The sequence below is a fragment of the Neovison vison genome, chromosome 2 (assembly GCF_020171115.1).
Source record: "Neovison vison isolate M4711 chromosome 2, ASM_NN_V1, whole genome shotgun sequence".
Taxonomy (NCBI): domain Eukaryota; kingdom Metazoa; phylum Chordata; class Mammalia; order Carnivora; family Mustelidae; genus Neogale; species Neogale vison.
Window position 1 is genome coordinate 76,605,232 of NC_058092.1, and position 26,692 is coordinate 76,631,923.

Consider the following 26,692-nt stretch of genomic DNA (forward strand, 5'->3'; position numbering starts at 1 on the left):
TCTTGTAAAGAATGGGAGCAGTTTTCTGTGGCAAAGGGATGGGGGTGTTACCTAGGCAACTTAGAAAGAAGATGTGAGGAGGATGACAGAGGCCTGGGGAGGCACATCCATGTGGTATATAGGTCCCAAAGGCTCAGTGTGGGCCCCTGTCCTATCTGCTCATCTCCACCTTTCCCCACAAGGTCATAGCGAACAGGTTACTAAGACAGGATATCATTACTGGTTCTCCTACTAAGAATGATTTTGCAGCCCTCACAGAACTTTTATGGTTACACTTTCGTCAGTGTTCAGGGGGTGTTTAGGCCCACAAAATTGGGTGTGGATGTGTTTAGGAAACACAACTAACTTGCCAGGTGAACCTGGGTAGAGATGGGTCTAACAGAGACCCACTCCAGACTCTCCCCTAACTAAGATAAAAGGGAGTTTACAAGCCAGCAGCCTGCCCCCGCAAATTATCAGACAAGATGTCTACTTTGGCTTGGTCTCCCTCTTCAAACGTTAGCAAAGCCCACATATTTCATAGTTCATGTGACAGTTAATCATGACTATAGATGCTGGGCACATTATGGCACGAGTATTCTTTCTATAAATGCTAATTAAATGCTCCACGTTAAAAAAAAAAAAAAAAGATTTATTTATTTATTTATTTATGATAGATCCAGAGAGAGCACAAGCAGGGGCAGAAACAGAGGGAGAGGGAGAAGCACACTCCCTGCTGAGCAGGGAGCCTGATGTGGAGCTCGATTTCATGACCCTGGGATCATGACCTGAGCCGAAGGCAGACACTTAACTGACTGAGCCACACAGGTGCCCCTAATGAAACGCCTTTAGATGGTAGACCCTAAGCTTCTTTCTGGGGAAATTAATTCTTTGGTCTCTGACCATAGAGATCTCATAATCTACTGAGGAAAACAACCATGAAGAGATAGTTTATTTCATTTCAATTAGATTGAAGAAGGGACTTTGAAATGATTCCAGTTCGTTCACCTGAGTGACCAGAAGGACCTGAACGGTGCAGTGGCAAGAAGGCTGAAGCAGGAGAGTGAGGCTGAGTCTGAGAGACATTCTGAAGAAGTTCCAAATGGCTTCCATAGGCAATTAGATATAGTGGGAAAGGGGACAGGGTGTGGGGGAAGATGCTTGTGGCCTCCTGTTACATCCTTCTGAGCTCATTTATGTAGAAAACCTAAAGCAGAAATCTAAACATCAATATCATCAGAGTGGGAGGAAGAACTGAGGGGCTCCTCTGACTTGCTTCTGTCATTGATTCCTCCATGCGGTAAGACTTGGCATTGAGGGTTGACCTGTTTGAAACTCGGAGGCTTTCAGTTCGAGTTCCCAGGCAACCCCAAGTGGAATTCACTTCCAAGGAGTGTCAGAGCTGCTCCTGGACGTCAGACCCGAGACACTATCACAACTAAAGGAAAGGGTAAGGGCAGCTGCCTTGTGGCATCAGGGACTTGCTATTCTGTGTCATGAACGAGGGTGTTGTTTTGCCTTTTTGGACAAGTATGTGTGTGTGTTGGAGATTTTGTAGATTCTGGCAGTCCTAGGAAGGGTGGGGCAGAGGACTCATCTCAGGGAAGGGAAGGGAAGGGAAGGGAACAAAGAACATGGACAGAGTAGCTTGTCCAACACCAACAGCAGATACACTGTTTTTTTTCTCCTGCAAAAATGAGACAAATGTCAAGATGAGGAAGATACGTTTAGTAGGACAGTGAAGTATGGGCTCCAGAATCAGATCGGATTCATCCCTACTAGCCCTGGGGCCCTGGGCTGGTTACCCAAGCTGTCTGAACTCTTGACAAAAACCTGGCACATAGTAAGTGCTTAGTAAATATTAGCTTCTACTATTCTAAGTAACTCAGAGAAGGAAAGGGAAATCAGAACTATTTTTCTAAACCTGAACAGGAAGCTAAGTAAAAGTAGCTTTCAAAACAGCACTAGAATGTAACTCCAAAAGTACATGCAAAAAAATAAAAGAAAAAAAAAAGATTATTTGGACGTCATCAAAATTAAAAACTTTGTGCTTCAAAGGATACCATCAACAAAGTGAAATGAGAACCCACACCATGGGAGAAAGTTTTGGAAACCATACATATAAGAGACATATATCTAAAATATGTAAAGAACCCTTACAATTCAATAATAAAAATCACATAACCTAATTTTTTTAAATGGGCAGCAGACCTGAATGGACATTTTTTAAAAACTTTATTTACTTAAGCAATCTCTACACCCAACATGGGGCTTGAACTCATGACCCCCAAATCAAGAGTCTCGTGTTCCTCTGAGCTAGCCATGTGCCCCAAATAGACACATCCTTAAAGAAGATATGCTAACAAGAAGTAAGTGCAAGAAGATGCTCAGCGTCTTTAGCAATCAGAGATGCAAACTCAGCTACAAGGAGATACTACACATACACTAGGATGGCCATCATGAAAATGACAAGTAACAGGTGTTGGCAAGGATATGTAGAAATGGAAACACTGTACACTGCTTGTAGACATGTAAAATGGTGCAGCCACTTTGGAAAGCAGTCTGGCAGTTCCTGAAAAGGTTAAACACAGAGTTACCATGTGATCCATATGAGTGGAGCAATTCTACTTCTAGGCATCTACCCAGGAGAAAGGAAAATGTATGATCACACAGAAACTTGCACGTGAATGTTCCTAAGCTATCACTTGGCAGTAAAAAGAAATGAATCCCTGATATATACTGCAACATGGCTGAACCTTGAAGACAGTATGCTTAGTGGAAGAAGCCAAACATAAAAAAAACCACATTTTGTATAATTCTATTTATGTGAAATGTCCAGAATAGGCAAATCTGTAGAGACAGAAAGGAGATTAGTGGTTGCCAGAGGCTGGGGGTGTTTGAGGAGGAATGAAGGGTGAATGATAATGAACATGACATTTCTTTGGGGAAATGTTTCATCATTTGATGAAAATGTTCAAAAATTGAATGTTGTGATGGTTGCATCGCTGTGAATGGACCAAAATCCATTGATTTATACACTGAATTAGTGAATTATGTCTTTTTTTATTATTTTTATTTTTTTTAAGATTTTATTTTTATTTGTTTGACAGAGAGAGATCACAAGTAGGCAGAGAGGCAGGCAGAGAGAGAGAGAGGAGGAAGCAGGCTCCCTGCTGAGCAGAGAGCCCGATGCGGGACTCGATCCCAGGAACCTGAGATCATGACCTGAGCCGAAGGCAGCGGCTTAACCCACTGAGCCACCCAGGCGCCCCAGTGAATTATGTCTTAATACAACTTTTAAAAAGACAGTCCTAGGAGATGGAGGTATTAATGTGTTAAGAATATTCCTTTTAGGGGCACCTGGCTGGCTCAGTGGGTAGAGAATGCAACTCTTTTTTTTTTAAGATTTTATGTATTATTTGACAGAAAGATCACAAGTAGGCAGAGAGGCAGGCAGAGAAAGAGGGGGAAGCAAGCTCCCTGCCGAGCAGAGAGCTTGAGCCTCCCAGGACCCTGAGATCATGACCTGAGCCGAAGACAGAGGTTTAACCACTAAGCCACCCAGATGCCCCTCATACAACTTTTACAAAGATGTTTATTTTTATTTATTTGAGAGAGAGTATGAGCAGAGGAGAGGAGAGAGAGAGAGGGAGAAACAGACTTTCTGCTGAGCAGGGAACTGATGTGGGGCCTGATCCCAGAACCCTGGGATCAGGATCCAAGCTGAAGGCAGAGGCTTAACCACTGAGCCACCCAGGCGCCCCAAGAATGCAACTCTTGATCTTGGGCTCATGAGTTCAAACGCCATGTTGGGTGTGGAGCCTACTTAAAATAAAAATTAAAATTAAAAAAGACACCCCGGGGCGCCTGGGTGGCTCAGTGGGTTAAGGCCTCTGCCTTCGGCTTAGGTCATTATCCCAGGGTCCTGGGATCCAGCCCTGGCATCGGGCTCTCTGCTCAGTGGGGAGCCTGCTTCCTTCTCTCTGCCTGCTTGTGATCTCTCTCTGTCAAATACATTAAAAAAAAAGAAAAAAAGAAAAAAAAAAGAAATACATTAAAAAAAAGACACCCCAAAAGAGAATATTCCTTGTGATATTTCACCATACGGATATTATACTATACATCACCATATGGTGATATTACACCATACGTGTGTTTCAGAGTAATAGATCAATATTCAATGCAACATTTCTAGTGGTTATGCAAGAGATTTCCATTCATAGTGCTGGATGTTTCTACATTTTCATTAATGACCCAGAAAAGTCCACTTGTGCTGAATATCTTGCCCTTGTTCCTTCAGATCCATTCTTCACTGTCCACCCTGCTCTCTGTGGAGGCTGACTTGTGTGAGCTATGCCAGGGGGCTCCTGTGGCTTATGGCTGATGCAACAAGAGATCAAACCGGAGGGAGTAGCAGGAGGAGTCTGGGGACATTAGCTGAAACACCACCACGCCTAAGAGGCAGAAAAAAGCGGGATCCAAAGACACCTGGACTTAGAACAATGGGATGATTCTAACAAGAGGATGTTTACTGCAAAGTCCAGGTGAAGATGTGGTGAGTACACTGTGTGAAGTTTTGATTATTACTGGATCACTGTGAATCAAGAGGTGACAAAGTGCACATCCCCCGCAACCCGCAAATAAACTTCTAGCTTTCTAAAACCCAGGTAAGGGAATGTTTGCATTCTCTTTCTTTGTGGTCCAACCACTCTTAGAGTGTTATGTTCAGCTTTAGGTGATACGTGAAAAACCTGCTGCAGATTTTAATACATCTGCTTTAATTTTAGCCCATCTCTTAGGTACATGAACGTGAGTGAATATATGCTACAATATTAGATAATTTGCTACGTAGATGAGGCTGATTCTAAAATCACCTTTCCCTTCCAATTTTGTGTTGTTGTTGTTGTTGTTTTTAAGATTTTATTTATTTATTTGACAAAGAGAAACACAGCAAGAGAGGGAACACAAGCAGGGGAAGTGGGAGGGGGAGAAGCAGGCTTCCTGATGAGCAGGTAGCCCCCATGCGGGGGTGGATCCCAGGACCATGGTTCATGACCTGAGCCAAAGATAGACACTTAACGACTGAGCTATCCAGGCACCCCTCCCTTCCAAATTTTAAGAAATTGTTTTCTGAACCACACTCTCACTTCCATTAGAGTAAATTCTTTCCCAGGAAGCTTCTGGAATTTTCTTTTTTTTTTTTAAGATTTTATTTATTTGACAGAGAGATCACAAGCAGGCAGAGAGGCAGAGAGAGAGAGAGAGAGAGGGAAGCAGGCTCCTCGTTGAGCAGAGAGCTCGATGCGGGGCTTGATCCCAGGACCCGGAGATCATGACCTGAGCTGAAGGCAGAGGCCCAACGCACTGAGCCACCCAGGTGCCCCGCTTCTGGAATTTTTATACAAATAGACTTAATAATTGACCCCACAGACTTTAAGCAAACCCAGGCCTACCTTTAAATGTATAGTGAAATTTAAATTGAGGTCAAGAAATGTCAGAACGTTCATGCTAGAATTGCCTTTGATATCATTTAGTACAAACCTCCGCTTTTTTAAGTAGGGAGACTGGGGCCCTACTGAGGTTAAAGGATGGGTTCTCATCTGACTTTGCCTGATTTTTTTTTTCTTCCAAGTCTATTACACGTGCTACTTTGCCTTCCTGATGAACTCATACTTCTAAAAGTTCATGAATTTGGGCCAACCTGGAGTAGACTTAGTGAATCTTATTTCCTCAGTGTTTATTTGGTATCTACATTGTGCTAATGCATCGTATACCACATATCCCAGGCATTTGCCTGCCTTACTCGAAACCAAAAAAATATAGTATTTACAATGTTTTACTGAGAGACTTTAAAGTTTTCCTGATTTCTTGTCTTATCTACTCATTACACCAACTTTTATCGAGAATCTAGTATGTTCGGTCATGTCCAAAAGGGTAAGCACCACAAAAAGAAAAAAAAAGTTTTTGCCTTCTTAGAACTTATTTGTAATTTTTATTTCTATATCTGGAGTGGACTTCAAGTGAATTGAAAGAATTCTTGCCTTACTTCCTGTGATAGCCAGCCTCCAAGCCAGCCTCCAATAATCCTTACCTCCTGGTATTCACACTGTGTATAATGCCCTCCATGTTACCCTGTATGTGGGCTAGAACACTGTGCAAGTGACTGTGTGTGAGTTTGAGTTTTAGTCATAAAAAATAGTACAGCTTCAGTCTTTGCCTCTCTTGGCTCACTTACACAGGGGAAAGGACCCAAACAGCTTTGTGGAAAGGCCATGTGTAGGGAAAAATTGAGACCTGCTGCCCACAGCCAACACCAAATTTCCAGCCATATTGAGTGAGTCTGGGAAGTCATGTGGGACTGGATCTTTGGCTGTGTCTTGGAAGCAGACCTTTAGCCTCAGATCAGTCTTTAGATAACTGCAGCCCTGGCAGACATCTTAACTGCAACTTCCCAGCGACCTTGATCCAAAATTTCTAGCTCCGTTACTTCCGAATTTATGACTCACAAAAATTGTAGGAAATAGCAATGCTTATTGTTCTTTTACACTACAAGCATTGGGGTCACTTGTTACGCAGCAGTAGCGAACTAAGATACCTCCCACGTTTTAGGAAGCCTTCCTAGAGAAGAAGGATCTGAGAAATACCCATGTGTTATAAAGTGGGAAGGGAGCATTATTTTCCCACACTTCTGAGTCATAAGAGAGTCAACGCTTAGTGGGAAATACATGTAAAAACACAGGCCTTTGCAAATCCATGGTTTCTGACAGAGTGTTCAATGTTTTTGATGCTGTCAGAAATTTGGGGTTTCAAAATATGATTAGGAAAAATATAAAGGAGCGACACCTGTATTACATGGGCAAGAGGAAGAGATCCATGGATGATGAAAAGGCCATCTTCTTGACTACAATAAAGAAGCCTCCAGAAATTCACTTAGTGTAGTTAACCCCAGCAGTGGGCATAGCAACTGAAAATATTGCAAAAAGTGCAACAACTCAGCAAGATTATTTGCTAATAATTTATTTTCATCAAGAAAAGAAAAACATATCCTTGGTAACGTGCCAATTCCCAACAAGAAAATTCATGGCAAGTCTTTCTCTGGGAAAAGAGATAATTAAATCGTTCTGAAGTCTTTGCTCCTTAACTACAGTAGTCATTAAGGCTGTTCACAAATATTCTTGTTCTCTTTCCTTCCTGACATATGGTGGGTTGTACTTTCCCACCCACTTGAAGGTATCACCATGTGCCTCGCTTTGGCCAGGGAAATTGGAATGGAAACTTTGGAAGTCAGGATGCTTCCCTTTCTTATCTTTTTCTTGTCATAGCAACCAGCCGTATTCCAGCTAGTGGCTGCTTTGTCAGCCTGGGACCTGGGATAAATACGACAATGGTATGGAATAGGGCCCCCACCTGACCATGCTAGGAAGTAGGGTAAATAAGATACAAATAAGAAATAAATCTTCCCTGGGTGGCTCAGTCAACTAAGCCTCTGCCTTCAGCTCAGGTCATGATCCCAGAGTCCTGGCATCCAGTCCTGCCTCGGGCTCCTTGCTCAGCAGGGACCTTGCTTCTCCCTCTCTGCCTGCCAGTCCCCTTGCTTGTGTTCTCTCTCACTCTTGCTCTCTCTCTCTCTCTCTCTGACAAATAAATAAAATCTTTAAATAAATAAATAGATAGATAGATAAATCTCCAGGGTGTTTGGTTGGCTCAGTCCGTGGAGCTTATGACTTTGGATCTCAGGGTCGTGAGTTCAAGTCCCATGTTGGGTGTGGAGTCTACTTAAAAAAAAAAAAAAAAAGAAAGAAAGAAATCTTCATATTTAAGCCACTGAAATTTTAGGGTAACTTCTAACCACAGCATAATCTGGTCTATCCTGGCTGAAATGCTAATAAATAAGTGAAGTTCATTGGCCCTACCTGTTCAGACACTGGCTCAGCAGCTCCCCACTGGTTAAAGGGAGCTACTAAGAGTATAAGAGTTGTGCTGGGAGCCAGGGGCCTTTCTTCCTATATCTCAGTATATTTTCACAATAAGCCAGATATTATTAATGCCATTTTACCTGTAAGGAGGCTGAGAAGTGAAGTGCCTTCTCGAGAAGCCAGGTTTTCTGAATACAAAACCCAAGCCCCGTCACTGAGCTGTACCAGGGCCCCCTAGTACCAATTATGAATCAAGGTAATTTTAGCCTACTTGATAACTCAGCTGTGACCTCTTCCTGCCTTAGTCACTTTTGTATCCTCCTTCCTGTCTCTGCTTTGCTATTTTCTACAGGAACCCTCATCATGTTCCCCCACTCTGAGGTAATTGTCACCCTTCCACTAAGGGTGAGTAAATAAATACTTGATCTGCAACCCCAGAAAGGTGTGCTAAACATTCTCTATACATTGGAATTTTACTTAGTCCGTATATGAGCCCTGTAGCAGAAGTATTATTAACTTCATTAGAAAAGTGGGGAACTGAAGTGTAGGCAAGTTATGTAGATTACCTAAGGTCTTTGTTAATTATCATTGGTGGGTAGATTTCAAACCTGTGTCCACCTGACTCCAAACTTCTTGCTCTTTCTAGCATCTGTTCCCACAGTGATATTCCCTGCATGTAAATCCTTACGGGGTTGGGGTGGGGCAGAGAAAAACAAAGTTTGAAAGGATTAAGAAACTCCGCACCCCGTTTGATTGGGCTTTTCTCTCAAGCAGCAGCTCTTTGGTAACCCAGAGTCTGCAAAGATCCAGGGATCCAAACATCATGAAAAAACAGGGCCCTCCGATCTCCTCAGAAAAATCCAGGGACAAGATCAGCTGGAAATAGTCATTTAATTTCCATCCTTTGATTTGCATATAGAAAGTACACCATATGTATTTGTTCATAAATTTGAGTTCCCTAGTGGCTTCTCAAAGTCTATGATAGACAAACATGGTCTCCACAGCTTCTGGCTTTAAGGCAGTCTTGGGTACTTAACTGGTCCTCCGGATGGGCCTCTGGCCGCTGCATTGTCCTGGCAGTCTTTTTAACACTTCTTTGCACCCCCATGTACTAGGTTACCACCTTCTTAGCCCTTGGCTTTAGCTCTACTCCTATTTCACTTCTTTGTAAATTAGTTGCTCAGATCCCCCTGGGGAGAATGAAAATACATAATGTTCCTGGGTATTTGAAGCTAAGAATGTGAGCGGTTACTGACCCCACCTCTTTTTTTTTTTTTTTTTTTAAGATTTTATTTATTTATTTGACAGATCACAAGTGGGCAGAGAGGCAGGCAGATAGAGAGGGAAGGAAGCAGGATCCCCAAGCAGGGAGCCCAATGCAGGGCTCCATCCCAGGACCCTGAGGTCATGACCTGAGCTGAAGACAGAGGCTTAGTGCACTGAGCCACCCAGGTGCCCTGCATTCTCTTATTTCTTAACTCATTCATTGTAAGTAAGTGTAAGCAACTCATTATTTGGTGGGTATTCTAATGGAACATGGCCCAAGCAAAGGCTTCTAATGCATGTTAATTTATTTTTAATTATTTTATTTCTTTTATATATTATAATTAAGAATTAAGCTGAAAATCAAGTGCCCCAGAAAGTTCTCCAGTCCCAAGTAAACCAGAACTGTTGGTCATCCTAGATAGTGTTGTTATTATTATTATTTTTTAAAGATTTTATTTATTTATTTGACAAAGATCACAAGTAGACTGAGAAGCAGGCAGAGAGAGGATGAAGCAGGCTCCCTGCTGAGCAGAGAGCCCAACGCAGAGCTCGATCCTAGGACCCTGGGATCATGACCTGAGCCAAAGATAGAGGCTTAACCCACTGAGTCACACAGGCACCCTGATAGTGTTATTATTTTTTCCAGAAATTATGTGAACAGGTTATATTATCTAAGAATTTAATTCTGTGATGGCAAAGGAAGGGTTACAAAAGATTTGTTGTAAGAAAGGAGTATTAGGTCTGATGGGGTGGAGAACCTGCCATAGAGAAAGCCCTGAGTCATGAAGGAGTTTAAGAACAGGATCTGTTTCCACAGGCTATCCAGAATGGGAAACACCCAGGGCTGAGTTCAGCCCTTCCCACATAGATAAGAGTTGCACCTCTGGGACTGGGCTGCTGTGTGGGGGTGGGAGGGTAAATCCTGGGGCATTTGACAACTATATTCCTAGTAGGGTGGCCTCCAGCACACATGTCCAGATAAATGCACACAATTATAATTTTTATTCTTGCAAAATCACAGAGCAGGACAAGTTTGTTTCTGCTGCCCTCTTACCTCTCTTTGACACTCCCGTTCTAGTGCTCTCTATGTCCTCATGTGGAAAACTGTCCCCAGACAGCAGCAGTGTGGGCTCTGGACTCAGACCAACTCTGATTTGAACCCCAGCTCTGAGCTAATCATCCTCTGTTTATGCTCCCTTCACTGTAAAATGAGAATAATGACAGCATATCGTCTGCATTGAGTTAGGAATAAGTAGAAGAAATAGAGTAATGCAACTCATTCTTAGCATGACACATACTAAATGTCTCATAAATTGTATTTACCATTATCCGTTGACCTATGTACCTCTGCCCTTCCCAGGAGCAACTTATAAGCGAAATTACTCATTTCTCATTCTTGTCTCTCCTCTCTCATCTGTGTCACTGATGGCACACAGTCAGAAAGCATTCCACTTCATGAAGCAATTTGTGTTAAGGCTAAAGTTTCCTGCATTTTAAAACTTACTTACCTCCACCAGAGGATGGTGTATGAGTCATTTTTAGAAGTGAGAGAAGAGGGGCACCTGGGTGGCTCAGTGGGTTAGGCCTCTGCCTTTGGCTCGGGTCATGATCTCTGGGTCCTAGGATAGAGCCCTGCGCTGGGCTCTCCGCTTAGCGGGATGCCTGCTTCCCCCTCTCTCTCTGCCTGCCTCTCTGTCAACTTATGATCTCTCTCTCTCTCTCTCTCTGTTAAATAAATAAATAAAATCTTTAAAAAAAAAAAAAAGAAGTGAGAGAAGAGTAGTAGTAGATTTTCCATTGCTCCTTGTTATGGGCTGAACTGTGTCCTCCCTAGTTTATATGTTGAAGCCCTAACCCCTAGCACCTCAGAACGTGACTGTATTTATAGATAGGGCCCTTGAAGTGGTAATTAAGGTTAGATGACATCATTAGGATGGACCTCAATCCAATGTGACAGGTGTCCCTATAAGTGAGGTGAGGACACAGACATACACAGAGGGAAGACCAGATGAAGACATGGGGAGACGACAGTCATCTACAAGCCAAGGAGAGAAACCTCAGAAGAAACTCGTGCTGCCGACACCTTGATCTTGGACTTCTAGCCTTAGAACTACAAGGAAACAAATTTCTGTCCTTAAGACACGCAATCTGTGGTAGGCAGGTTTAGTAGACTTACACACCCTCTCCCTCCTGTCACAGACCTTTTGCAGATTGAAGTTCCTGGGGCCAAATCCCAGATAAGTTCCTCGAATTGCCTTTTCCCTTTTTTTCATCCTTAAGGCAAACCCTGGAGATTCAGGCTATGGGTTCACAATGGGGAGGAAAGGAATTAATATTTTTGGGTTCTAGACATGACAGGTACTTAATCATCATGGTAACTTACAAGTAGTTATTATTACAGATTAGGAAACTGAGAGTCAGAGGGGTTGCATATCTTAAGTAATCATTCATTCATTCATTCAACAAGAATATTATGGAACAAATATACCCATACCTGTATATCAGGCAATATGAAAGATGCTGGAGATACATCAGTGAATCAACCCTTGTTCTCGTAGGGCTAATAGATTAGTGGGAAAACAGGTTTTAAACAAATAATCATGGGGTAGCTGGTTGGCTCAGTTGGGAGAGCACAAGATTCTTGATCTCAGGGTTGTGAGTTCTACCCATGTTAGGGGTAGAGTTTACTTAAATAATCCCACAAGTACTATATTATTATAAATGTGATAACTTATAGAGGAGCACAGCATATTAGTAGGAGGGTCAGATCAGTTTAATTCCATGTAATAAAAATTTACTGAGGATCTATTCTATACTCCATGTGCTAAGTGCTTGGGAAGTATCAATGAACATGACAGATATAGACTCTATCCTCTTAGAACTTCCGTAGCTAGTGGGAAAAGAGGATATCAAACAAGACTTACAAACGAGAGAGAGAGAGATGTGAGAGATGACTTCAAGGTTGTCTGGGACATTTCACAAAAGCATATTATTTGGTGTAAGAAATCAAGGTAGGCTTTCTGGATGAATTGCTATACTTACTGGAACTTGAAGAATCAGGTAGCAGTTAGCCAAGCAGATGTGTGTGAAACTTTCTTCAGTCAGACCATTTCCAGCTCAGACAGTACCTTTCTTCCCATAGACTTTCTGAGCAGGCAAATTTCTCTGCCTGGTCATCTACAAGTTGTCCAGATACAACACTGGGCACTAACCAGAGAACTATTTTCAAAGTCTTCTCTTGAAAGGGACATTCACCTTAGAGCATAAACCTAGGAAATTCCATCTCAGTGGGTGACTTTAGGGCACTTCCTTTCCTTTACTATTCCTTCCTTGTTAGACACTGGAGGTTGGCTTATGGAAAGCCTTCTTCCTATTGTCCTCTGCTATACAAGCCAGAAACAAACAGATTTATTTACCCAGAGTCCCTTGTTGGGATGGTCGGTCATGTGGCCTAGTTCTGGCCAATAAGCAGAAATTACTGAGTAAGCTTTCTTTTTTTTTTTAAAGATTTTATTTATTTATTTGACAGAGAGAGATCACAAGTAGACAGAGAGGCAGGCAGAGAGAGAGAGAGGGAAGCAGACTCCCCGCTGAGCAGAGAGCCCGACACGGGGACTCAACCCCAGGCCCTTGAGATCATGACCTGAGCCGAAGGCAGCGTCTTAACCCACTGAGCCACCCAGGCGCCTCCTGAGTAAGCTTTCAGAAAGAATTTTTTAATTATTTTTTTTTTGTTATTTTTTCTTTTTAAAAAAAGATTCTGGGATGCCTGGGTGACTCAGTAGGTTAAGCTCTGCCTTTGGGTCAGGTCATGATCCCAAGGTCCTGGGATCGAGCCCCCAGGCTCTCTGCTCAGCAGGGAGCCTGCTTCCACCTCCCCCTCTGCCTGCTTCTCTGCCTACTTGTGGTCTCCCTTTCTCTCTGTCAAATAAATAAGTAAAATCTTAAAAAAAAAAAAAAAGGATTTTATTTTTAAGTACTCTCCCCTACGTAGGCCTTGAACTTACAACCCTAACGTCAAGAGTTGCATGCATGCTCTACTGGGTGAGCCAGCGAGGTGCCCCAAAGGAAGAATTTTTTTTTTTTTTTCTAAGTTGGCTCCTTGCCCAGTGTGGAGCTCAACGCTGGGCTTGAACTCCTGATCCTGAGATCAAGACCCGAGCTGAGATCAAGAGTCAGATGCTTAACCAACTGAGGCACCCATGCGCCCTGAGAGAACTTTTTTAAAAGGGCAGATTCACCTGGCACTTGTTTTTTCCTTTGTTTTTTTCCTTTGTTCATGCCTGCTTTCTTCTTGCCTTGAATCTGAATGTTTGAACTGGAAATGCAGCCGCCATCTTGTGATCACAGGGAGGAAAGCCACTTGCTAAGGATGCCGAATTGTAAAGAAAGGGCCTGGTTCTCTCATGGCTTATGTTGGACCTGCTTATGCCCTGACTTTGTTTGAGAGGCTACCGAGCCTTTCATTCTTCAGCGTTTTAGCTAGTTCCCCGCACTGTTGTTCTTATTGCTACTATACGCATCCCTAACTGATTTGTTCATTACCCTATCTCCCTGGCAACCAAAAATAGGGGCTTGAACATTTCTACCTTAGTTTTGAAAGATTGTAGATGTTTTCTACAGTCTGCTTCGAGTCAGAATGTACCTGGTTGGGAAGGTCTAGGTCTTAGCACAAATGCATACTGAATCACATTTATTTAGACAATTGTACCCCACACTGCAGAGCCAGCTGCCTTTTGAAGTGCCCCTAATTTAAACCCTTGGGGCACTTATATTCTAGCATTAAACTTCATGTTAAAACAGGTACAAAGTAGTCAGGGAGTGGCTCCTCCCTAAAGTCTAAACACAATAAAAATGATGCATGTTAACTTTAAAAAGAATTATTGTTGAAAAAAAAAAAACAGAAAAGGAAAGATTGGAGAGAGAGAGAAAAAAGAGGCAAGAGTACAAAAACGAGTTCTGGGTAGTATATCAGATTATCTTCCCTTTTGTAAGATCGAGATGAGTAGAAATATATTCTCCTGAGGGAAGTCTTTCCTTGAGGTAGGAAATTCCTCAGACATCTCCCTTGCTCCAAATATTACATCTTTTAGTTACAGGGAGTCACTTACAAGACAGATTTTCTAAGGCAATCCCATTGCTCTGCAGTATAATTTCAAAAGAATTTTCTTACTGAAAACAAAATTTGCCCTTTTGTTTATAAGAATCTTCCCCTTGGAACACAGCCTCGGAGTTGTAAATCAAAACTACATGTTTACCTTATCGTAGATTACTTTCTCTGATTCATAAGTTTTGATCTTTGTGAAGTTGATCTTCAAAGAGCCAGATCAGCCACCTGGGTTCAGTGTTGTCCGCCTCACTGGCTGGACTGGAGAGATTGCAGTGAACTGTGTTTATTCACTTGGCCAGATCGTTGCCTTGTGGGCAGAGGGAGAGGAGAGCAGCAGAGAATCTGGAAATAAGACCATCCGCCACTCACAGTGGACTTTGAGAGACCCACTTACCTAACCCCTCCTCCTCCTTTTGGGTACCTGGCAGGGGCCACTGCTTCGGGAGAGTAGGCAAAGAACACAACAAGGTGGAAAGTGGAAAGTCTCCCTTGGTTCCAAGGAGCAGAGAAATATTGAGCCCATCTGGGAAAGAGAATTTATCACAGGTAGAAAACTGGAACCAGAGAGCTGATCAGGGGTCGAGGCAGTGTGAGGGACCAGCTGTTTCCTTTGTCTCTCCCATGGTATGGATCTTCTCCCTCTTGTGATCTTTCTGCCTTTCTTCTAAGCTATGTCTGGTCTGTTTTTCTCTATGTATTAATGGACCAATTCTTCAATCCAAATGCCAGGAAAGAGCTAGTCCAAATGACTTTGCTTAATCACATTGTCCTTTTGGGCAGTACTCTTGGCCCAAGGCACCTTCATGAGCCATTAGCTAGCTGATGGACAGGCTGCCTCAGGCTAGTGCCTACCTCTAGTCCCCTCAATGATCACTGATGCACAGACATCAGCCTAATCTGACTTTCCTGATCTGAGGGGCTGTCGTCAGGGCAGTGGATGCTAGAAGCAAGTGTCAGATAACACAATCTCTGGAACTTGCATTTAGACCAGATCCCAGTGTCATCACATGCCCACTTTGCTGGACCAGATTTGCACTCAGATTTCCTTTTCTATAAATAGGGAATAAAAATGAAACCTATTTCACAGGATTGTGATGAAACTTGAGCAGGCTAACGTATAGGTGAAAGGGCTTATTAAATTATTAAATATTATACTCATGACATTATTATCAGAAAGAGATCATCTCAAGCCATGGTGACCCATTTTGGCTTCATCTAGCATGTAAGGACAGGAAGCATGTAAGGAGTGTGGGGGTAGGGGTGGACAGGAATGCCCTGTGACCCTGAGTTAAGAGGTATCCAGTCCTGATGGCCACAGTCCTGGTCCTCAGGGTCTAACAAGGCTCTCGGTGCTTGGTATATGTGTGTTTGTAAACACACATGCACACACTTGTGTGTGTGTGTGTGTGTGTGTAAAACGATGGACAGAGAATAGAGAACACTCTTCTTTTAAAAGGAATTTTAAAAATTTATTTACTTGAGAAAGAGAAAGAAAGAACACAAGCAGGGGGAGCAGCAGTCAGGGAGAGAGGGAGAAGAAGGCTCCCTGCTAAGGGATGTGGGACTTGATTCCAGGACTCCCGGATCATGACCTGAGCTGAAGACAACACTTAACCAACTGAGCCATCAGGTACCCCTAGAGAACCCTCTTCTATCTTTCTTCCCCTTTACTGATGGTCCCTCTCCCTTTTTAAAAAAATATTTTATTTTTAAGTCATTTCTACACACAATGTGGGGCTCCAACCCACACCCCTAAGATCAAGAGTCACACATTTCAATAACTGAGCTGGCCAGGCACCCCCTAATGGTCCCTTTTTGCCACTAACCTCTCCAAATTTCTTTAAATACCAGGAATAAAGTAAACAGGAAATAAAAATATCAGAGCTGAAAAGAGAGAGGTGACAGTCAATAGGCAGAAGTCATATGATACTGGGTGTGAGTTCCCCAGGAGGGCTGGGAGGTTCAGCCCATAGAACTGGGGAATTCTGGCTCATAACCAAACATCCTGTAGATGCCAGTAAGTCTCAAGCCCTTTGTATGAAGGAAGAATGGTCCTAACCTTGGCCAGAGCTGCATCTGGGCACCCCCGGAACTCCCTGATTCATGCCAAGGTAGCTGAATGAGGGTGTGGTCCTGCCAAGTCCAGTGGCTTTACATGCTGAGCTCCCCAGACCCCTCCTTAAAGCACGGGAGGGAAGGTGGGGGTGGGGAGAACCGCCTGCCAAGATCCTTCTTTAGCAGAGCTCCTCTCCTGGATTGGAAACCTTGGCCCTGTTCAAGTAGGCTCAGGTTGCACACATTCAGGCTGTCACATAAAAATGTACTGAAGCATATAGGAAAAATGCAAAATTTATTCATAAAAACAAAGCTTTCCAAAACACACTGCAAGCTGGAATGTCTTGGTCCAGCAGACTATCTACTGAATTCTGCTGGCTGAGATGGGCCAGGGCCCGGCCTCATGGGGGAGGAAGATTAAAAAGCAGAGCAGGAAAAGTGGAAGCAAAGTTTGGATATGGTCCTCTGAGAAGCATACAGGAAGGGCAAACAAGGGGAGATAGGGAAGTGAGGAAAGAGATGAATCATTCTCCTCTATATTTGGCTAATTCCCTCATTGGCATTGGCAGATCTGACTGCCAAATCGAAGTCCTGGGGTCCTTGTTTTCTTCTCCCGGGGCTTTCTGTTCTATGTTAATTAGGACATTGGAGAAATTGTCATGATAATTATGGTGTCTAGACTTGGGAAACTATGGGAAGCAGTAAGTGAATATTTAATTGCAGAGTTGAGAAGACACGTGTAGGCAACAGTATTTTGAAAGTCTTTTCCGAGAACAATGCCGCACGGAGCTATATTTCTTGGGATTGCTCTGACGTTGCCTGTTATGTAAGGGGAATCTTGGATGTTTCCTCTGAGCATTTAGGGTTGTCAAAATTTTCATTTCCTCAAGAAGATTCCAAGGATCTGCGAAGAAAGTTGTGCTGTAGAGCTCTGATCTTTATCAGTTTTATCCTCAGAGAGTATCGTCATAACGGGTGGTGGAGACAGATGCTCTAGTTTGTTGCCCAGACTGGAAGATGTTGACTGATCCTCTTGGAAAGATAGGTCAAGTAATTAGGATGGGAACCTCCCACCTTGCTGCATTTGGTAATCATATTTTCCCTTCCACAGAGTCAATGACACACTTTCTTTAGCTGGTTGGTGGAAGAATGGAACAGAATGTTTTCCTTCTCAATATACAGTTAATCCATGCTTATTGTTATCTAGTTAGAAATCCCCATTATTCAGCATTTCCCCACTGGGAGAGGACAAAATGATTGGTGTTCCTAATGATGCCTGGAAGGTTCCTGGCCATCTCCAGCTGCCTTTTATTTTTCCGGATGGAAATATCATTACTGTTTCTGCTGATTATGCATGTAAAACTGGCTTATTGTAAAGATTCAACATTGAAAAATGAGAAAGTGGAAAACCCCTTCGTAAATGCCTCACCCATGGTTAATCCCCCAGGTAAACACTCCACAGACTAGTATAGGTCCCTTGAGAATTTTCATGCATATAAATATACACATGTATCAAGAATATATTTATGCAAATAAGATTGTATTATGCATACTGTTGAGTAAACTACCTTCTTATTTTATGTGTCATAAACAACTATATTAAACATGTAGAACTACTTCAATTTTTTTTTTAGAGTGGGGAGGGAGGGGAATCCCAAGCAGTCTCCATGCCCAGCACGGAACCTGATGTAGAGCTTGATCTCACAACCCTGAGATCATGACCTGAACTGAAATCAAGAGTGGGACGGTAAACTGACTGAGCCACCCAGGCACCCCTTTAATCTTTTTAATGATTTCACAGCATTAAGTAGTACAGATTCATCATCATCATTGATATCTTTAGAGATTTTATTTATTTACTTGAGAGAGAGAGAGAGAGTGCATAAAGGAAGAGAGAGAAGCAAACCCCCAGTGAGCAGGGAGCCCTGTGTGGGACATGATCCCAGGATCCTTGGATCATGACCTGAGCCCAAGGTAGACACTTAACCCACTGAGCCACCCAGGCACCCCACCACCATAATTGATTTTACTCTGTATCTGTTAGTGAATACTTAGGTTGCTCCCTATTCATTGCTATTAGAACTAATTCTGCAATAACATTTTAGCAGTTCTTTGATTAATTTTTAAAAATATTTATTTATTGGGCGCCTGGGTGGCTCAGTGGGTTAAGCCGCTGCCTTCGGCTCAGGTCATGATCTCAGGGTCCTGGGATCGAGTCCCGCATCGGGATCTCTGCTCAGCAGGGGGCCTGCTTCCCTTCCTCTCTCTCTGCCTGCCTCTCTGCCTACTTGTGATCTCTCTCTCTCTGTCAAATAAATAAATAAAATCTTTAAAAATATATATATATTTATTTATTTTAGAGAGCGCGAGCAAACAGGGGAGACAGAGGGAGAGGGAGAGAGAATCTCAAGTAGACTCTATGCTGGATGTAGACCCTGACACAGGCCCGATTTCATGATGCTGAGATCACGACCTGAGCCTAAACCAGGAGTCAGATTCCTAACCAACTGTACCACCCAGGTGCCCCTCCGATGATTTTTTAAAGATCAACTATATTGGGACACCTGGGTGGCTCAGTGGGTTAAGATTCTGCCTTCAGCTGGGGTTATGATCTTGGGGTCCTGGGATAGAGCTCTGCATTGGGTTCTCTGCTCAGGGGGGAGCCTGCTTCCCCCCTCTTCTCTCTGATTGCCTACTTGTGATCTCTTTCTGTCAAATAAATACATAAATAAAATCTTTTAAAAAAATCAACTGTATTAGTGCTTGTTTTTAAAGTTAACTTAATTGAAATATAGTTTAATACAATGAAACAAACTCATTAGAAGTGTACACTTCCATGAATTTTGACATAAGTATCCACCCATGTAACCCATATCACAGCTAAGGGATACAGTGTTTCCATCACCTCCACAATTTCCTCCTGCCCCCTTGAAGTCACCCCTCTCCTGGCCCCAGGCAACTGTTGGTCTGCTTTCTGTTACTATAGAGTAGTTTACATTTTCTATAATTTCATGTAAGTGGAATTAGATAGAGTGTACTTCCTTGAGTTTGTCTTCCTCCACTTCACATAATGTTTTTGAAATTCATCCACATAGTTGCTGCCTCAGTGGTTCATGTTCATTTCCAAGTATTGCTGAGTCCTAGTCCATTGTGTGGGTTTACCACCATTTTTCTATTCAACTGCTGGTGAAAGTGTGGATTCTATCCAGTTTGGGGCCATTATGAATAGAGTTGCTATGAACGTTTGTGTAGAAGTCTTTGTGTAGACATATATTTTTATTTCTGTTGTATATGAACTTTATAAGAAACCACCAGACTGTTTTCCAAAGTAGTTTGCACCAGTTTACATTCCTACTAGCTGTGTGGCCAAGTCCCAGCTACTCTACGTTTTTCTCAATATTTGACATGTTCGTCTTTCTAAGTAGAGCCATTGTATTGGCTGCATAACAGTACACCATTATCACTTTAATTTCTATTTCCCCAGTGATGAATGGCGTGGAGAATCTTTTCATAAGCTTTTGGCCATTTGTATATCTTATTTTAGGAGGCACATGTTGAAATATGTTGCCCATTTTTAAAAAATCAGGTTGTCTTCTTATTACTGCATTATAGGAGTCTGTTATATTCTAGATACATCTCCTTTGTCAGATGTGTGCATTGCAAATATATTCTCCCAATCTGTGACTTGCTGTTTTTCTTTTCTTAATAGTATTTTCCAAAGAGCAAAATATTGAAATTTTAATAAAGTCCATGAATTATTTTTTGAAATGTCAAAAAAAACCCCCAAACAAACAAAAAACACAACCCCACAAAAAAGAATGAGATTAAATAGTGGTTAGTGCCGGGCGCCTGGGTGGCTCAGTGGGTTAAGCCGCTGCCTTCGGCTCGGGTCATGATCTCAGGGTCCTGGGATCGAGTCCCGCATCGGGCTCTCTGCTCAGCGGGGAGCCTGCTTCCTCCTCCTCTCTCTCTCTCTGCCTGCCTCTCTGCCTACTTGTGATCTTTCTCTGTCAAATAAATAAATAAAATCTTTAAAAAAAAAAAAAATAGTGGTTAGTGCCGTTTTTGTACCAAGCGCATAAAATATTTCAATTCCTTGGTAAGTGTCAACTGTGTGTTAATTAGAGTATTGGATTAAACGAAGCATCCCTTTTCTTTATTGCCTTGGCTAACAGAATTCACTATACTTATGTGTCCTCATGCAGTGACTCTGAAAGTCATCTTAAGCCCCTTCCCCCTTTTAAAGAAACTTAATTGGGAAATATAGAGAAAAAAGAATACATCAGATCTCTTCTGACCATTTATAACAGAATACCTTTTCTCTAAATGAGCACTCTATAAAAGTCTGTCAAGAGTTATAATGAAAGCCTGTATCAAGTGCTTACTACTATCAGGCAGTATGTGCTCAATGGATTCTTTCATTTAGTTCTTACAACAATGACCCTAAGAATGGGTCACCATTCTTATTTCCACTTTTGTTGTTGGTGGTGTTATTTCCACTTTATAAAGAAACTTTTCAAGTTCACTGAACTGAACGGAGAGCTAGGATCGAAACTCCAGCTATAGATGTGTCTATATGTTTTATTTTTTTAACTGACTGAGCCACCCAGGCCCCCTTATGCTTTTTTTTTTTTTTAAAGATTTTATTTATTTATTTGACAGAGAGAAATCACAAGTAGACAAAGAGGCGGGCAGAGGGAGAGAGAGGGAAGCAGGCTCCCTGCTGAGCAGAGAGCCCGATGCGGGACTCGATCCCAGGACCCTGAGATCATGACCTGAGCCGAAGGCAGCGGCTTAACCCACTGAGCCACCCAGGCGCCCCTGCTTTATTTTTTTTAATAACTTATTTATTTCAGAGAGGGCGAGAGGGGCAGTGGAAGAGAGAGGCTTAAGCAGACTCTGCACTGAGCACAGAGCCTGACTCAGGGGACGATCCCACCACCCTGATACCAGGAGCTGAGCTGAGACCAAGAGTCCGAAGCTTAACCGTACCACCCAGTGTCCCTGTGCCTGTGTGCTTTAATTACCACCCGCCCTTTACTCATTCTATGAGTTTTCTTTGGTGCATTGAAAGAGATGCATTATGTGTAGATCGTAACTTAGCGGTGTAACTCAATTGTTGTACTCTAAGATTATTTACTACCCAATCTGTATTCTGATTTCCCCCAGTCTCCCAACATGTCCCCCAATATATTTTAACACCAATATTTAATCCTTATTAATAGCATGTTTGATGCTATTTATAGGCCAATAATAACCAGCCATTACATCCCAACCATATATTTTTATTTTTAGTATATGTGCTGCCGAAGCGAGCACTTATTTTTAAAAAGCATTTATAGGGCTGCCTCCTCACTCTTATTTAGGCATTTGATTTTAAAGGTGAACTTTTTTGAGATTTTTGAATATTTCATTTCAACTGCAAAAAGAATTTTTCTAATGTAGAGACTTCATTTTTAAACTCACACTTGCCACTATTCTTAAGTAAAACATTCAAAGATTCTGGTATTGAACCTTCTAACTCTCTGACAAGGTAGAGCTCAAAGAACAAGACTCTGGAAGGCTAGAGAGAAGTTGCTAAGGGAGACGAAGGCTGTCTCTCATAAATAAGAAATTTTGCTGAGTCACAGCTGTCCTTCTGCATTTTCAGAAAAAAATAATGCAAATTAGTGGAGCCATGTAGTCGTGAGGTCTCTGTGCCTCACAGAGCTGACTTCTGGGAAGGGGTGGTGCATTTTCAACATGGGGCTGGGAGGGGTGGTAGAGCATGTTAGCACCATGAGCATTGTTGATTGAATATGGCAGTTATTAGGCTCTGCAGTTACATATTCTAACGGTTGTCCTGGGGGGGAAATGTCTAAGCAGAGTTGCAGAAGATAACTATAGGACATGCAGTAGTCCCTCTTCCTTGTTACTCTGTGCTTTAAAAATTAAATAAAGTCAAGCGTACCATGAACATTTCCTTTCTCCTTTTCAGTTTCCTGAAGCAAAAAACAACACAGAAATTAAGGGATTTGGAAAAAATTCCTCTGTCTTACATTAATTACGGAACTAAATATCACAAAATTATGACCTTTCTTCCCTTAATAATTTGTAACAGTGGGAATATTTAGGTCATAAAACAATTTGGGGAGAATGGTATTCTGTGCAAAGGGCATCTACTACCTTCTGTAAGAGCATCATTCATTTCCAGGTTTGGGGCACATATTTTGTCAAAAAACTAGAGCCAAACCTACCTCTCCCAGGCAGTTTTGGAGAAAGAGAGGGAGTACAGGGAGAAGAGTGAGTTCCCAGAGTTAGTCATTTTGTCCACTGATCGCAGCCAGGCAAGTAGATCCCTGGAAAAAAACAGTACAGACCCCTTCCCAGCTACAGCTGTCTTATCCTCCTACTCCATCCTGCCCTTGTCTCCATACCTCTTTTTAGAGTTCCTGCAAGGATGTGGTTGGAGGGGAGGAAATTGCAGAGAAGTGAGTGGAAAAGAGCTCTTCAACACTCAGCACGAGATGTGGGTCAGAAATCTCCTCGGGTTGACCTTACCCATTTTCTAGTCTTCTTGCTTCCACTTGTTAGCTAAGTGACCTTAGAGAAGTACCCCCTTGTCCTCATCTGAAAAGTCAAAGGTTGGGATTAGAGCTAGATGATCTTCGAATGCCTTTCAACATCTGACAATTGGGGCTCTCTTCTATAATTCTTTGGTACAGCTTGAACTTTCTTCATCCAAGACAATGCAAAGCAGCTTGTGCTTTTCATAAGGATCTGTTTTAAAAGATCCAGGTACTTTCCTTTTAAAACAACTTACTTTTCTAACTCATAGGTTTCTTTAAAAACAAGTATGGGGACTGATTGGTCAGAATAATGTGCTTCTAGGAATATCCGATGGTAGGAAGGTCATTGATTGATCAAATGTACTCTTGCTTTCTCCTTAAGGACTGCATATTGGCCAGAGTATGACTCCATATATTTTCCTCCCTTCCTTCTCTCCTTCCTTTCTTTTTAATAGGCTTTAATCCGCTTTCTTTTTCTTTTCTTCTCTTTTTTTTAAGGTTTATTTATTAGAGAGAGAGAGAGAGATCACAAGCAAGGGGGAGGGATAGAGGTACAAGCAGATTCCCTGCTGAGTAGGGAGCCCGATGCAGGGTTCAGTCCCAGGGTCCTGGAATCCTGACCTGAGCTGAAGGCAGATGCTTAACTGACTGAGCCACCCATGCACCCCACCTTATTTTTCCTGTATAAAACTGTGGTGGCCACAGTGGGAGCCAGGGTCCTCTGCACAGACTCTGGTGTGGTTCTCTACAAGATGGTATGTGAATTCCTGATAGGGAGACTTGGAGCATACAGTCTCTTTCCAGAGGTCAGGGGTGAGATAGCTGTAGGTCTTGGAAATGGCATAAAAATGACCTCAGCCAAGTTGCCCAGGGCGGCCATGCAGCCCCTGGCCGGGGTGTAGCAGTTGTTACTACTGGCCACTGTCAGAAGCTTCTTGGTCACAGGGGCTGAGACAACACCTCTGGGGACAGGGATAAGGTCCACGAGCACAGAGACATAGCAGCAGGTCACCTTGTATGGGACAGCATCGGCCTTGCCAACCTTGTTCCCCCCATGTGTGGGACAGTGTTGCCCTTGTTCCCCCAGCCTCACTGCATGGGGGTGATGGATGGCCCCACGGATGGCAGTGGGGTTCTCTACCTCCTCAGAGAACTTAACACCCCGAGGTATCTATTGTGATCTTCAATGGCAACAAATGCCTTGAACCCAGTCCACTGGCCCACACAAGGCTGCTTCCGCACAGGCATCATCTTCAAAACCCTGTCCTCGAGGGATCCTCTCAGGAAAAAAGTCAGTGATCTCAGATTCCTTGATGAGGAAGAAGAAGAGGTAGATCTCCTCTAGGAACTTGATCTTCATGTCCTTGACTCGGTGGTCCAGCTCAGTGACAGTGATCCTTTCCTTGTCCTCAGTCTTGACTTTGCCAGCTCTGTAGCCCTGGCCTCGTTACCCCACCCCCACCCCTGCAACACCAGTGTATCCATTTGGTGTTTTCTCTGCGAGGACGCTACTTTCCTTTCTTTCTTTCTTTCTTTTTTTTTTTCCAGTTTATTTATTTTCAGAAAAACAGTATTCATTATTTTTTCACCACACCCAGTGCTCCATGCAAGCCGTGCCCTCTATAATACCCACCACCTGGTACCCCAACCTCCCACCCCTCCACCACTTCACTCCCCTCAGATTGTTTTTCAGAGTCCGTAGTCTCTCATGGTTCACCACCCCTTCCAATTTACCCAAAAGCACATACCCTCCCCAATGTCCATATCCCTACCCCCCGTCTCCCTCTTTCTTTTTTTTTTTTTAAGATTTTATTTATTTATTTGACAGAGAGAGATCACAAGTAGGCAGAGAGGCAGGCAGAGAGAGAGGAGGAAGCAGGCTCCCTGCTGAGCAGAGAGCCCGATGCGGGACTCGATCCCAGGACCCTGAGATCATGACCTGAGCCGAAGGCAGCGGCTTAACCCACTGAGCCACCCAGGCGCCCTACTTTCCTTTCTTTAAGCCTAATCTCAGCTAGCTCACTCTTCATCAGGACTGAGGATGGAACTGTACAAAAGGTGAAGTAAGCTTCTCTTTCAAGACAGGAGAGTGAGCCTATGTGCATTACCTCCCTGCTAAGACTCCCCTGGAATAAAAATAAACAGGTATGGAGAAAAGTGTGTGAGGGGAAAGGATAGAAGCCAATGGAGTGGAGATTAAAAAAAAAAAAGTCAGAAAGATAAAAAGCGAAAGGGGAGGATTATGGTCGGATTAGGCAGAAAGTACCACAGGCTAGAATATACATGGTAAAATGGCAATTAGAAACTTGAGAAAAAGCAAGTTCTGAACAATGAAGTCACAGGCCACACATGACGCAAACTACATCTAGGCATGAATATAAGCAGTTAACAGAGTGTAAGAAAAGGCAATCCATTTGACCTTGATGCTAGAAATAGCCTAATTTGAGAGACCCAGGGGTTATAACACTGGGTTCGTGGAAAATGTCATCCTAGTATATTAATGTTGAACAATGTTCCCATTGATCATAAAATATATACAGCATATTGGCTTGTTTCCATTATTTTATATTTTAATAAATTTTATCTTTTTTTTAAAGATAAATTTTATCTTTTAAAACAGTTTTAGATTTACAGAAAGATATAAAGCTAGCAGAGAGTTCCCCTATTATTAGCATCTTAAAAAAATTTTTTTTATTGATTTATTTGACAGACAGAGAACACAAGTAGGCAGAGAAGCAGGCAGAGAGAGAGGGGGAAACAGGCTCCCTGCTGAGCAGAGAGCCTGACGCAGGGCTTGATCCCAGGACCTCAAGATCATAAGCTGAGCCAAAGGCAGAGGGTCAACTCCCTGAGCCACCCAGGTGTCCCTATTATTGGCATCTTATGCAAGTATTATCCATCTGTTTTTTTTTTTTTAAAGATTTTATTTATTTATTTGAGAGAGAGACAGTGAGAGAGAGCATGAGTGAGGAGAAGGTCAGAGAGAGAAGCAGACTCCCCATGGAGCTGGGAGCCCGATGCGGGACTCGATCCTGGGACTCCAGGATCATGACCTGAGCCGAAGGCAGTCGTCCAAACAACTGAGCCACCCAGGCGCCCCGTTATCCATCTATTTTAATTAACGAATGGATATTGATACATTGTCATTTACTGAAGTTCATGTTTTATCAGATTTCTTTAGTTTTTCCCCAGTGTCTTCTACTCCTATTGCATTTAGTCATCCTGTCTCTTCAGGCTCTATTTGGCTATAATAGTTTTTCCGGCTCTCCTTGTTTCTGATGACCTTGATAGGCTGAGGAGTACTGGCCAGGTATTCTGTAGAATGTCCCTCATTTGGAATCTGTCTAATGTTTTCCTTATGATTAGATTGGGGTTGTGGGTTTTGCAGGGAACACCACAAAGGTCAGTCATTTTTGTCACATCAAACCAAGAGCACATACTATCAACATGACTTATTGACTTAGCACTCTTATTGACCTTGATAACCTGACTGTGGCTGTGTTTGCCAGGTATTTCCAGTGTAAAGTTACCTGCTCCCCATTCACACTGTACTCTTTGGAAGAAAGTATATAGGCTTTTAACGTCTTTTTACCCCCCCCCCCAAAGATTTTATTTATTTATCTGACATAGAGAGAGAGAGAGCACAAGCAGGAGGAGCAGCAGGCCTCCCCACTGAGCAAGGAACCCAATGCTAGGCTCAATCCCAGGACCCTCGGATCATGACCTGAGCTGAAGACAGACACTTAATTGACTGAGCCACCAAGGCGCCCCTAGGCTTTTAACGTCTAAAGTCAATCTGTAGACAAAGTAAAAAAGAA

The 26,692-nt window shown here is 42.7% G+C and overlaps 1 pseudogene; it reads right to left on the reverse strand.

Annotated features, from left to right (window-relative positions):
- Positions 1 to 4,353: 4,353 nt before the first annotated feature.
- LOC122899144 overlaps positions 4,354 to 26,692 on the reverse strand; it is a 28,354-nt pseudogene continuing 6,015 nt past the window's right edge.